General features: G+C 39.6%; 1 protein-coding gene across 5 annotated transcripts in view; it reads right to left on the bottom strand.

Moving 5' to 3' along the window:
• The window catches only part of ptpdc1a (protein tyrosine phosphatase domain containing 1a), a 128,121-nt gene that overhangs the window by 76,514 nt on the left and 36,233 nt on the right, over positions 1 to 15,374 (bottom strand). For all 5 annotated transcript variants that reach the window (XM_078209661.1, XM_078209654.1, XM_078209659.1 and 2 more), the window contains exon 2: positions 8,193 to 8,245. The gene's annotated coding sequence lies outside the window, so the exon portion shown is untranslated. The remainder of the gene's footprint in view (positions 1 to 8,192; positions 8,246 to 15,374) is intronic.

Below are 15,374 nucleotides of genomic sequence, written 5' to 3'. Positions count from 1 at the left end.
CCCATTAAGTCAATTTAAATGCATGCGGAGGTGGGCGTGGATCGCGCTACTCACCTCACGCCCGACTTTACCAAGTTTTCACGCCCGAAAATGGGTGCAACGCAATGGTAAAATTGGGCTCTCAGTATTTTAGAAATGCTGGACAGTAGAACCTACCAAACGAGTTGCATTGTTCTACAATCTAAGAGTTAATGTAATTCACCAGATTTGACCAGCGTTTTATATAATGTATAGAAATTCTAATGTCACAGTATCACATAACTGTTATGGCGCAGGAGGCAGCCATTTGGCCCACTGTGTATGCACTGGCTCTCCAAATGAGCATGATGACTGAGTGTCATTTCCCTGCCTTTTCCCCATTCCCTTGCACATTGCTTCTAAAGTAATCATCTAATGCCCTCTTGAATGCCTCGACCACACATCCAGGCAGTGCATTCCAGACGCAAACCACCGGCCGTGTGAAAAAGATTTTTCTCACATCACATTTACTCCTTTTGAAAATCACTTCAACTCTGTGCCCCATCGTTCTTGATTCCTTTATGAGTGGGAACAGCTTCTCCCTATCTACTCTGTCCAGCCCCCTCATGATTTTGAACATATCTATCAAATCTCCTCTTAGCCTTCTTCTCACTGAGGAGAATAGTCTCAACCTCTCCAATCTATCCACATAACTGAAGTTTCTCATCCCTGGAACCATTCTTGTAAACCTCTGCTGCACTCTCTCCAATACATTTGCATCTTCCCTACGCTGTGGTGTCCAGAACTGTGCACAAAACTCCAACTGAGGTCTAACTAGTGTCTTGCCTAAGTTGAGCATAACCACATTGTACTAAGCATGCTATGCGCTTATTAACGAAGCCCAGGATACTGAATGCTTTATCAATTGCTCGCCACCTGCCCTGTTACAATGATCTATGCACATATACACCCAGGTCCCTCTGTGCCTCCACCCCCTTAAGAATTGTACCACTTATTTTATATTCTCTGTCCATATTCTTCCTGCCAAAATGCATGACCTCACACTTCTCCACATTGAACTTAGTCTGTCGCCTATCTGTCCACTCCACCAATTTGTCCATGTCCTTTCGAAGTTCTACACTATGCTTCCATGTTTTGTGTCATTTTCGATTTTGATTTGATTTATTATTGTCATATGTATTAGTATACGATGAAAAGTATTGTTTCTTGCATGCCATACAGACAAAGCGTACCATTCATCTGCAAACTTTGAAATTATCCCCTGCACACCAAGATCTAGGGGGCGGGTCTCCCACCCCACTGTGCATGTCCCAGCCCCGGATTTCTGGCCCTGTCAGATCCGCGCTGGAATCCAGCGGAAAGACCAGGTAAGTAATTTTAATGTTATTTAAATGTGATTAGCGGGCCTGTGACTGAATTCTGCGGGGCCGCTAGACTCTCCCACCCCGCCAGAGTGTTTCACACCAGCAGCATTTACAGTAGCTCCCCACTTTCAGGGGACTAGCGGCCCGATCCCGCTGGAGTGAAGGGGGGGGGGGTCAATCGGTGCCACCCAGGGGGTCGGACGGCGGGGGGGGGTGCCCCCTGGGCATGGGCACCCTGGTAGTGCCAATATGTGTCCCCTGGCCCTGCCAAAGGGGCAAAGTGCCATGGTCAGGAGGTATCTTGGCATTGCCCATCAGGCATGGGGTAGTGCCAAGGGGGTGGTGCCTGTGGGTGATCAGTGGGAATAGGGGATCCCGCTGCCACTCTGCATGGGGGCAGGAGGGAGGCTAGCAATTGGGGTGGGGAGGGGGGGCGGGTTAGCCAGGGGGTGGGGTCTGTGGGAGGGGGAGAAATCAGCACTGCTGAGGGGGAGGACTGGTCGGGGGGGGGGGGGGGGGGGGGGGGGGGCGCGATCGGACCATGGGGGTGTTGGGGGGGGTGGGGGCAGCACTGCGGGGTTCCCGGGCTGGCCAGTTCTCGAACTGGCCAGCAAAGAGGGAGGCTGACAGGCCTGCTGGTTTCAGCCTCCCAGACGGGAATAGGCCCCGCCCCCTGAAATCTAATGAGATTCACGCTGGTGGCCTCTGCATAGAGTCAACAGAGTGTAAAGTCCCACTGAAAAAAACAGCGTGAATTACTCCAGTTTTCCCGTGAATCCGACACAGAATTTTTTTGGGGGAGAATTCCGTCCCTAGAGCACTAAAAATATCAGGAAAACTAACGGTCCCAATACTGACCCCTGGAGAATCCACTGCAAACCTTCCTCTAGCCTGAAAAATTGCCATTAACCATTACTTTTTGTTTCCTATTACTCAGCCAATTTTGTATCCACATTGCTGCTGTAGTTTCTATCCCATAAGCTATAACCTTTCTCACTAGTCTGTTGTGTGGCACTGTATCGAATGCCTTTTGAAAGTCCACGGACACCACATCAACAGCATTATCCTCACTGATCCTTTCTGTCACCTCATCAAAAAACCTCCAACAAGTTAGTTAAACATGATTTTCCCTTTTAAAAAATCCATGCTGGCTCTTCCTGACAACTCACATTTTTCCATGTGACTACTAATTCTATCCCAGATGTCATCTGTAATAAAATCCAACAAAAAAACCATCCCTTCTTCCTAAAATATCACCTACAGCTGATGCAACATCTTGTTCATCCTATCATATCTGCATCTATTTGAATAGGAAATGTCATTTGTGTAGACTTTTTAAAACTTGTGTTGAAGCAATATGCTCGTACGTATAGAATGCTGGATAAATATCAGTGACCAACAAATCTTGCTGTACTTGTTTTCCAGACAATTGAGTGATGAATCAGAGTAACTGAGATTTGATGCGTTGCCTAACAACTAAGTAATAAGATGTGCAACAGCAACTAAGTAATAAGATGTACAAAGCAGAAACCTGATGCTTTCACACCAGTTTAAGAAAACATATTACTGTTCCTGCCAGAAAAATGAATCTTCAAACTGCGTAATCACATTGATATATACAGCAATATCTTTGTCTTAATTTGCTTAAATTCAATTCTCCCAATATGTATTAACAGACAGTGCAGCAAATAGTTGCAAAATAATACAAGTGGCATTAATAGTAAACAGCAGCAACTCAGTCAAATAGGATCCCAAATTGTGTCACAAATTTGCTGCACAGTGCAACTTCTTGCTGACTTTCAACTAGAAAACTGCACCCAAGAATGCATTGTTAATTGTAACTGTGGACCAACATTTTGGACAAGTAACACAGCAGAGGGATTTAAAGCAAGTATGAAAGATGAGACTAAGGATACAAAAATGTCTCGTGCTTTGCTCCTGGCGCAAGGATAGGGAAGCAGTCGATGGGCCGAATGGCCTCCTTCTGTACTGTAGGGATCCTATGATTCTTAAGGAAATGTCTTCCAATAATCTCTGTCATTTACTCCAGTGGAGTATTTGGGGTCAGGAAGAGGCTTCCTTTCCTTAAATACATTGTTATTTGGTATACTAAATTCCATGGGCATTACTGGTACATGTTCACACCAGAGCAGCGGGATATGATGGATTGTTGTCAACACTACAGTAAGACAAAGAGTTGGCAGGGAACACATCCCCAGTGACATTGACTGCCCCGCAGACAATTTCCCGCTCCAATGAGTGTTGATTGGCTGCAGGCAGGACTCCCGCCCCTCTCCAAGTTATGGCTTGGAGAATTGCGAGCTAATCTGGTTGGACAGAAGAAGTCGTTCAAGAAGATGATGGGGACTAAGTCTGGGAACCGAAGACACAACTAAGTCCAAGGGATCCTAGGATGGGAGAGCCAGTGGGCAAGGATCTGAAGGAACACACAAAACACTGGCTAGACAATAGGTGGAGTACAGTATTCTGCTTTTGTAATCTCATTGCAGAAAGGACAATAAAGCTATAGATCAACCAGGATGATGGCACGGATGGAAATTTTAATTGCAAAGAGACTCTTCACACATTAGAACTATTTCCACTGCAGTCATTTTAAATGGTCGATAAGAGAGTTTAGGAGAAATATCTTTGACAGAAGAATGTTAAAACATGATGCTTTTTCACAGGAAGTGGATGAGTCAAAGACCTGAGCTCAATTTCCTTTTAAATATGCAATGTCTAAAGCTGAGAAAGATATAAGATTATGGAAAGTGAGCAAGAAAGTGAAGATTAGGTTTTGATTGCTCCAGTTAAAAGCTAGCAGAGACAAAACATTATATTACAATCTTATATGTTATATCCAGTAGTTGACAAGAGAATCAAGCTTTCACATTAATACCATCCAACCCCTTCCAAACCAGCAAGACCTGGGAACTTGGGACTTTTAATTCCAGCACATAGGACTTGCTAATCTACTACATATTCAAATCACAACATTCTAGTTAGTTGTGTTGTACCTGTAGCAGTTTTTATTTATTCATTCATGGGATGTGGGCATCGCTGGCTAGACCAGCATTCCCCATCCCGAATTTCCCCTCAGAAGGAATTAAAGAAGAAGAAAATTCAATTACCTGAATTCAACAGGGAGCACTCAACCAGCAGGTTGGAAAGGAAAAGCTAGTTTAGCAGCTCAGCATGCTCCAGACTACCCATGAATTGCATCTCAAGAGAACCACTGGTATCAGAAATGACCAAAAAAACAGAAAAACTACTCCAGCTCCCTGAAAGCAGCAGATAAATTCACTGGGAAACAGATGGTTTTGGCAAGCATAGCAAATAGATATTAATTATTGCAACTAGAAATGACATCACCCACTGTACATACATTGCTTTTCTATATTGGAGTTGGAAAATAGAGTGAAACAGATTACAAGCAGCTGTGTTTGTATTAAAACTACTCAAGATAAAAAGAACCTTCAATATTTAACTGTGTATGAATGTGTTTGTTTGTGACTAACAGTCCTTCACAAAAAAGTTATTAATAGTCGGTTGGTAGTACAACACTTTGAGTATTGCTGAAAAACAAATCTGTCAAAGCTTTTTGCTTTGCTCTCATTGGGAAAGATTTCCAACACCATCAAATTTCAAAGAAAACAAAAATTTATACCGCGTGAGAAAGTGGCACTTTGGTTGGCAAATATATTCTGATTGGTAGAGACATTGCCATAAAGAATACATTAGGGAACAGTTATCCCCCAAGACTTTGTTTAAATTCAGATGAGGCAAATCAACCCCAAGTGGTAGAAGCGTCGCAATAGGGAATGCACCAGGGAACAATTGTCGCCAAAGCTTTTATTTACTTGAAAAAAAAGCCTAATGCCTGGACATATTCTGTTTGCAAAGGACACGGCCCTGAATATGAATATATGTAGCTTCTAGAACGCATAAGTGAGCCACATTGTGAGCCTGACTGAGTCTTAAATTGGTTATTTGTGTAGTTCTTAGCTCAGTCACAGAATCACATCTAATGTTGGACACTATGTTCTGAGCATTTCAAGCACAGGTTGGTTGGATACAGTCAGTATTCTGCCTGCTGCAACCAGTCAAAAGGATGTGCTGTTTGACCTGTTTCACCAGGCATTGGAACAGATGTGCCTGACATCACACCAGCACTGAAATTCATACACCATAGTGTTCATTTTTGGTTGCCTTTTTAGCTTGATAGTAGCATCTTGTTACTGGAGAATGCCACTCCTGTTGCTACTACATCGTCATAATGTGAAGCAGCATGAAGTATAAAAAAAATTGCATTTTAATTTTGAGTTTCATAATTGCTGTTCTGATAGACTCGAGAAGAAAAACGAAGAAAGCGGTGTTTTCATTAAATATTAAATGAATGAAAAAGAATCCCCACCCCCCCACCATTCTTCATAACGTCTTGCCACAGTGTCGTGTGATCTTATTCCACATCAGTGCTGCAGCTGTTATTTTACAGAAGAAGCTATTTACAACATATCAAAGTATCATACATCAAGTACATACTTGAAGATTAATTTTATTTTGCATTGTTCTCATTAAATCATTTTTTCACTTTGACAACTGGATGGTCACATTGAAACACATTTAACAGAAAATTGCTAACTTTCATTGTAAATATCAGCTTTGATTTTGGAGCAGTTTTACACATATATTCCACATTATTAACTTCCTTCAAATTGCATGTCTTCAACTAACACAATTTCTAATTCTCTCACAAAGTAACAGCTGAATTGCTATGGCTTGATCATCTCCATGTTCTTTAATGAGTCAATGAAAATCTAATTCTTTTCAATTTTCCATGTGCCTCAAATCCAAGCAACAGCCATCACTTCTTACTTTTCATGGCTACACAGACTATTTTTATAAGCTTCAGTATTACTTGACCTCAAGTGAACGTCCACTACAATTCTATTCCTCATGCATTGAAAGTGGGTTTTCTCCACATGACAAATACTTCTTTTTTTCTTCAACAACTCTCAACAAAGCATGATTATACCAAAGATTACAATAATGCTGCCATATCTTATTCCTCCCCCTAAGCTTCACTATGTTGAAACTGAAACTGAACATTTTCCACTTCAATTTATTCTTTCCCAAAACCTGAAATTATGTAACTTAACTCCTGCAATATTTCCTTCCTCCTACAATCTTCAAGCTTTGAAAGCCAAAGCTTGACTTAATTTAATTGCTGCTCACTGATTTATCTCATCATCTTTGATTCTCTTCAAACTTGGTGGCATCCTCCATGTGAGCCTTGGCCCTTATCCCTGGTTGCATCCAAAATTCTATTTCCCTGATATAATATGGCACTCTATATCCACTGCTATGTTTGTAATCATGTAATTCCTCCCTCATTTCATTTCCTTTCTGTCAGTATCAATACTGGCCTGCAACAGCTGTCAGGAAGCACGGTAACAGGAGGTTTTACAAGTGCAATAGAGCATGGGAGATACTGTAAAACTGTATGGGAGAAAATTACTGTTCAAAACTAAAGTGGTCTCTAACGTTGTGGTGGTGGGTGGTGAATTCATAAAACCACTAAACTGCCCCGGAACTAGAGGTTAAATTTGTCCACAATTCAGCAAATATTGGTTATCCTATAGAGGCCTAGTGTAGGAAGTGAAAAAAAAAAACTTACATTAGTGCAGTATAGGAACTTTTCTGAATCTAGAATAGACGGGATGCTTCCATCTCTTCCTGATTGCCAGGTTGGGGGCACGGGCAGGTGATGGGTGACCATGGGATTGGAAGGTGACAGGGGTTCAGGGGGGTGGGGGGGGCAGATAGTCTAGAGGGGGAAAGAATTCCCTGAAGTGAGGTTGGAGATTTCCCCCCCCTCCCCCCCAACCCCTGACAGTGACGAAAAAAACATATTCCCCCTTCAGTTGATGTACCTGGTTCATAACTGGTTTGAAAAAGACTTCCACAGCAAAGAGTGCGATAAAACCTAAATCTTGCACTGCGACCATTGAAACCATTTAAGAAATTACTATACTTTACTACTTAGTTACTTTATCAGTTCATTGCCTGTCCAGTGAATGAAAAGTCACCTTTAGAACTAAGAATTGCGAACACGATTTAAACAAACAATTGGAAAAAAATGCACTTAAAAACATTTCCTTAAGTAACCATAATTGTTTCTCCTGTAAGACATTACTAGTAGCAGATGAGTGAATTACACAATGCATTACTTTTCCACCACATAATAGTACTTATTTGGCCAAGTTCCTTTCCCTTTAACTAGACAGAATGTTAATTTAACATGCAGGAAGAACAGGTCAACCACTTACTAATATTAAACAATTTAAGATGACCTAACCCTACCCACAGTACTGCAAGAATTTCCTCTCTGTTCAGGTCTGCAACCTGCTTAAATAGTAAAAACAGTTAACTATCAGGGAGGTCTCAGTCAATCATGTGAGTTTGCATGTCAGAAACTTATTGCACAATTCTGGGTATGGATATGGCATTAAGGAGGGTCAAACAAGCAATTATAATTATGTAAAATTCTGAATTAATGAGGCCTTGGAGGAAAAGCCATTATCAGAAACAGGAAAAATTAAGCCTCTGTTCATGTTCACATACTACATGAATCTTTCCATTTCACTTAAAATCCTGTACACTCATTGCTAAACATTTTGCCTCTCTTTAAATATTGGATTTGTGGTTGTAACAAAATGGATCTGTGGCTGTTAATGCCACCAAAATCTCTCTCCCTAGACAGAGAAAGCTAGTAAAGTCTTATTCTAAAATCAGGAGAAAATCCAGCCATAACGACACACAATTGAAAAAAAGATTCATAATACTCACTATTTTGATGGAATTACTATCCACTGCTCCTAGTGTTCACATGGTTGTTGGGCCTAAAGTGACAAATGAGACATTGCATTACACAAAGGCCACTTAAAAGATATTTACTCACAATTGTCAGTGAAAGTAAATTTTGAAAGTCAGGACCCTTTGCTGTCAATGGTAAGAAAATATATGATCTTGAGGTAACTTGCACAAATCCAACGCACAAACATGAAATCAACTGCATCTTGAAATTTAAATATATATCTTTTGCATGTAATGTGACTGACCAGGAGCAGCATACGTGACCTTTATTAAATTTGCAGTATATAAATTAATTGATCCAATTAAGGATTTTGTCTGCGATGCAAGTTTAAACGGTTTATTAGCTCAGCTAAGGTAACAGCAATTTTGAGTTCTCGTTCACATACATTTTTCCCATCCCCAACCATCTCACCTTAATCCCTTTTCAGTTGCGATTTCTATTTCCTTCCTGCATCGATCATCACTTAATCTTACCATTAGTCAATAATGGCAACAGTGCCTCTAACTTCTAAAATCTTCAAAGCTGACCAGTCCTACATTACACAGTTCGATTGATGGCTGGGCATTATGTTCACTTTCTCTGCTAAAATCACAACTGAAATTTGACATGACGTAAGCAAATGTAACCAAAATATTGAAAACATCCCTTGTGAATAACGCTGATTTCAATGCTCAGTAAACTGAAATATAACATGCATAATTTACACAGGGATTGAAAAGTTAAAACAGCTTTAAAACTATTCAGTCGATTTTCAAGTTTTAAACGCACTTGGTTAAAATATATGCTTTAAAAAAAAGTTCCTCCAGAATAAGTTTAATGCTGCCATCCCTTCAGGAATCATTAAAAAAAATTGTTGTAGGATCCCACCAACACCGCTAATCTATCGCCACTTGTTGACTCTGGATTAGGTGGTGTGCTTATTACATCTGTTCCTGGATAGAACACTTTCTAGAAAACAGGGTCAGGCTGCTTATGGGCACAACAATACAGCTGCAGTGAGTACTACTATTGATGTTTCTCAACATAGTGAATCTGACAGTAGCACCAAATAGCTGTTGCACTTCTGCAGGGGGAATTGGCAGTTTCAGTATAAATTAGATGTTTTACACCATTCATACGAACAGTTCAAAAGAAAAAAATTGCCATTTTCTGTTTTTAAAAAATAGCATAATATGCACGGTCACCTGTCTAGAATGAACTTTTTAGGGCACAAATATGTTCATGATCACGAGGTGTTCTACAAATAATTTGATTCTTATCAAATAAACCTGTGGAAGTTGATGCCACAGTAAGAAGTTTAACAACACCAGGTTAAAGTCCAACAGGTTTATTTGGTAGCAAAAGCCAACCAAATAAACCTGTTGGACTTTAACCTGGTGTTGTTAAACTTCTTACTGTGTTTACCCCAGTTCAACGCCGGCATCTCCACAAGTTGATGCCAAACAGTTCTCACGTGCTCTCTTTTACTAGGAACCACCAAACAAAAAAGGAATATGCTGCAATTGTCTGCAATTAATAGAATCCTGCATCACTCCTTCACCTATATTCTAAAACAGGTGATGAGTCCCTGTGCAAATCCAGAACAGGGCGGACAAAACTTTCACATTAACCAAGGGATTTTTAAGGTTTCAGATGGAATTATCTGACAGCCTTCATAGTTATCTCAGTCGATCAGATTTCATGACTTTTATTTGTTACGCCAAATTATCGTTCAGGTTTTCTTTCTGCAAAGAAATAATGTTTCAAGTATTTTTGCAGATTAGAAATTTTGGACAACAGTTAAAAATCACCTCATTTAAGTCAAATAAGGTGAACAAATCACATAGGAACAAACAGTACGTTTAAACTGCATCATTACAGAGAAATAGATTTGAATGATTGGAGAATTTAGCTCAATCATATCTGCTATTCAGTAAATATTATTTACTGCAATAAAAAAAAGCTCATTAGTTCATAATTTTTAAATCAGTACAATTTTAAAAGGGATGCAGGAACTTGAGACACCAGGACTGGATATACACAATTTTATTTTGCTGTATAACAAATTCATTCATGTAGCAGAAAGTATTATGAATTGAGCAAGTGATCATTGGAGGGCTGTGTGTGGAGGAGGGAGAACTACTCAGTATGGACTTTACCAAATCTTAAGAGAAGCAGAGAAAGTTCAGACAAGGTTTGCTAGAGGTGTCCAAAATCATGAAGGGTTTTGATAGAGTAAATAAAGAGAAACTGTTTCCAGAGGTAGAAGGGTCAGTAACCGGAGGAGAAAAAAAATAAGATAACCGGTTAAAGGAAGAGGTGACAAGGGGATGGTGAAAACAGATTTAATAGTAACCTTTGAAAGAGATTGGATGAATTAATGAAGGGGGAAAAGCTGCAAATCTGTGGGGAAAGAGTCGAGGAATGGGACTGGGGTGGAAAGGATGGCACAATGGTTAGTACTGCTGTCTCATAGTGCCAAGGACCCGGGTTCAATTCCCGGCTTGGGTCACCGTCTGCGTGGAGTTGGCACATTCTCCCACGTGTATGGGTTTCCTCCCACAGTCCAAAGGTGTGCAGGTTAGGTGCATTGGCCATGCTAAATTTTCCCTCAGTGTACCCGAACAGGCGCCAGAGTGTGGCGACGAGGGGATTTTCACAGTAACTTCATTGTCAGCCTACTTGTGACTAATGAATAAACTTTTTTATGATTAGAAAGCTCTTTCAAAAAAGGCACCACAGGCATAATCGGACAAATAGGCTCCTTCTCTGCTGTAGCACTGTATGGACTTTCTATCAAGTCTCATCTCCCCGAATGTTTGGTCAGTCTGTCATCCAAGAGACTGAAGAAATAAGTGTCAAAAGACATACACATCAAACTCAAATTACAAGGGGGTAATTTCTTCACACATCCTCTGCCAAATCAAGCAATGATGCAACTATGTTTAGAAAACCGCATGTCAAATTCCTTAAGATAAAGACATTCAAAGCACTTGTGGAAGAGGCTAATGGCACTGAATCCAAGGCATCTATGGCCGACCAAATTTATAATGGTGGTCCGTCCACAATTTATTCTTTAAAAAGCAATCATAAAAACCTAGCTAACTGATTAACAGAAACAAATGGCAGAGAACCATTCATAGTAAACAGAGTGGTGAATAAGGTTATAGAAAGTGACTTCACTTCTGGTTTGAAATATTGTTTCCTACATTTAGAAGAATATTGGTTGTATGGCATTTTCCAACATAACCAGAGTGATCCATACAAGACTAACATAATCTGCTTCAGTTAGGCAAACTTCATTGAATGGTTTCCCAAACTTCAAGTGGTCGTGCTGATACTGGCTTCATGCACATTGTTATTTTATTATAGCCACCCTAAAGACTCTCTCCCTGCTTTTGGTCAGCCTTCAAACATACATAAGCTTTGCAGTTCAAAGTGAATTACTTCAATTATGGAAAGGTGGAAAGGAGCTCATGGGGCTCTCTGGTGAATCTATTCCCAGGTATGGAAAAATTCAGTAATTCATAATTCCAAAGTGCACAGGACACCAGGCCGATATCTCCAACTGAGTGCCAGTAGTTCAAGTTTTTGTCTGCACTTGGGTAACTGAAGACCAGGTATTTGTTTTTTTTGCAACAGGTGTACATTGCACAATACAGGATTGTTTTATCAAACCTCATCCTGCTATTGCCATTTGTTTTATGTTGGCATTATATTGTTTTAAAAAAGCTTAAGAGTTTCAATTTGTTTGATTACTTCAATATGCTCTCCTTATAGGACAGCAATTATGTTCTTGGCGTACGGACAAAGTCCAACCACTAGTCTGGATAAAATAGCAAATTCACCTATATTAAAAATGCATCTGCCATTCCTTTATCCATCACCTTAACTGGTTTTTAGATACTAGGAATTGTTCTTATACCTGTCATCCAGCCCAATCACAGTCATAAGCACATTTTGTAACATCACGAGTGCCCTCCTTTAAATAGTTCATAAAGATTGTGAACTCAACTCCACTTGTGACTATTCCACAGGCAACAATTCTGCATTTATGCCCCCTTGTGCTTCCAATTGCCAAATTTGCTTTCAATTAGCCAGCTAATTTCACAAGTTTTTAAACAAAAACAAATCCTCTTTATAATAGGATAGAAAAGATTTCCATTAAATATTGGTTGCCCTTACAATTTGCAAGTGTATTCTAATATATTTAACTTCTGGACCACACAGCAAAGCAGCCTACATACTATGCCCCTCAATACTTAACACTAAATTTGAGACTATCAGGGCTCAGTGATTCGAGGTTCTAGCTTTGAAACAGTATTTCAAATATTGGAGTTTGTTCATATCATTTAATGGTATAAATTATATGTTTGGGGAGGCACTAATGATTACCTACTGCAACACCTGTGATTCAACATACCTGGCACCTGTCAACTGAACTGGCAAATTCAGAAAGAAATGTGAAGAAAATGAAATCATTCCACTACACAAAATAAAAAGATCTTAACATATTCATTCATGGCTGCTCTTCACCTTACTGCACTCAGTACATTTTTTCAATACAGCATTATTGCAATCACACCCAATTACTCCCAAATCAAACCCAATTTTAACATGTAATAATAGTTTTATGGCAAACTTATTGTGCATCCTACATGGTTTGCTAAATGTACGAGAAAACATTCTTTCTTTGAAGCTTGTTTTCATTTTAGGATGTAAATTGCAATCATGCCTAAGCTCCTAACATACATTTTACCCCAACTTGCTTGCGTTAATAGTAATGTATAAATCAAATTGAAATTGGAAAAACCTGTGGCTTTACTTCAGGATCCAGTGAGGTGGTCCAGTGCTCAAAGCTATTCCTGCTTTTTGACCATACTGAAGTACTTAGGACTCTCATAAAGACCTTAATTCATACAAAGTTTTGAAATGGGTCACTCAGTAATTAGCACATATGGCTCTGGCCAAAAAAATAAACTCTCCATTTACTTGTACAGATTGACAGTAAAAGAGCTTGCATCTGTTTAGTGGATAATTATGCCACACCTTTGTAGCCCCAATTCAGCGCGGGTTATATTCAATGTGCTTCAAACAAGTCACAAGACCTAAAAACAACTCTGGTTATTTTCCAAGTGTTACACTTTAAAATGCAACCTAAAAGGGCCAAGTCCACAAATAATCTGCAAGAATACAGAAACCTTTGCTAAAATATACCAAAACACAAATGTTTAGACTGAGTATAGCATCCATTTTCAATTCATTAGGAAATTTTGCTCAGCCATCTTTTGGATTTACAGCAACAATATTGTCAAGACTGGTCATGTGGCCCAAACAATTTGCACCACCCAGTTAGTTTACTGGCAAATTTTACAAATGTAAATTACTCAACAAGAAGGATTTTGCTTGCAAAAAAATGCCACAACTCTGATTTTGAAATTTCTATTAAAATGCTCTGGAAAAAGCTTTATTGCAGTTATTTTTTGTATTCATAGAATACGCTTGAAACACTTCCGCCAATTTATAAACCAATGTCTTCAGTTATCACAAAGACAAAATGAAACAAAAAATAACCAAAATGCCTTTGAAAAGCGTCAGGGACTCAAACGCCAATACATTTTGTCCTTCAATTCAACAAACTAGAAAGAAAAAAGGTCATAATTACCTGCACCATATTGATCATCCCACCCCCACCCCACATCCATGCAGCTATGTTGTACATGGTAGAATCTAGTTCAGGTGAAGTACCTCCACTGATACTACCTGGCCAAGTTCAAACATTAGAGATAGCAGTAGATTGCTGACACCCATGCAACAAAGTCCCATCTTGAATCATGGCCTTCAAGAGAGCATGGGAGAGATGGGGGGAGAGCCTATCACAATGTACATTCATTCATTCTGTAGTTCTCAATTTAATATAGTAATTACCTTGACTTTCTATTCTCAATTTCGTTTATCAAAATAAGAAAAAGGCTCCAGGTCAGAGACAACTAAATGGCATGGTTAATTCAAGTGTTTTATATTTGTACTTCAGCCAATACAATAAATCTCTTATGAATATGCACTTCATGATTAATTTCCACAGCAAAATTAATCCTATGTAAATATAATTTCCCAGGACATGGACCACATTAACAATTGGCATAACCAGTAGCTGATTCTAGCATCAGAATTGAAATAAAGGTTAACACCCATATTAAATCATAATCATATATCCAAGTAATTGTTTAAAGTTTATTTATTAGTATCACAAATAGGCTTACACGGCAATGAAGTTACTGTGAAAATCCCCTAATCGCCCCACTCCGGCACCTGTTTGGGTAGACTGAGGGAGAATTTAGCACGGCCAATGCACCTAACCAGCACGCCTTTCAGATTGTGGGAAGAAACTGGAGCACCCGGAGGAAACCCATGCAGACACGGGGAGAACGTGCAAATTCCTCACAGTGACCCAAGCCAGGAATCGAACCCGGGTCCCTGGCACTGTGAGGCAGCAGTGCTAACCACTGTGCCACCGTGCTGCCCCAGAATTGACAGAATTTGATTAAAATTCCGATGCTGAGCTTTAGGAACTATTTGTGCTTCACTTACAATTTACATCAGCTTGGTAACCTACTACGCCATCAGGTACCGAATATTGCAGTTTATGTAACATTTGGACTTTTATTTCTCTCACACAACTTCCAATGAATCATCTTTTTCTTAGTTATTCACTGCAAATGATCATATACATCCATCCATGAGCAAATTTATTAGGTTATAAATTAAGAGCATCTCCTGATTGCTTATAAGGTAAGTACACCACAGAGCAATACCAATAGGATGCCACAAGATCAAACCCCAATTTGTACTAGGTTCGATCATTCAATCTTAGATATTACCAGGTAATGCTATAATTAGCCACTAGCTTGGCCTAAGTTGAGTAGTCTGCCTCACTATCTCGAATCAGAATTAAAGTATAGTTACTTAAGTCATCATATTTGATAATGTATGCATTTTTCAAAGAAACTGAATCACAGAACGATTACAGTGCAGGAGGAGGGCAATTCAGCCAGCCAAATCAATTTGTCTCTCTGCAACAGCAATTCCGCTAGTCCCATTTCCCTGCCCGATTTCTGTAAATTTCCCCTGAAATTTTTTTATTATTAAGTGTTCTTCCAAATCGCTTTTGAAAG

Source organism: Mustelus asterias, chromosome 3 (assembly GCF_964213995.1).
Source record: "Mustelus asterias chromosome 3, sMusAst1.hap1.1, whole genome shotgun sequence".
Taxonomy (NCBI): domain Eukaryota; kingdom Metazoa; phylum Chordata; class Chondrichthyes; order Carcharhiniformes; family Triakidae; genus Mustelus; species Mustelus asterias.
This window is presented reverse-complemented; position numbering and strand designations above follow the sequence as displayed.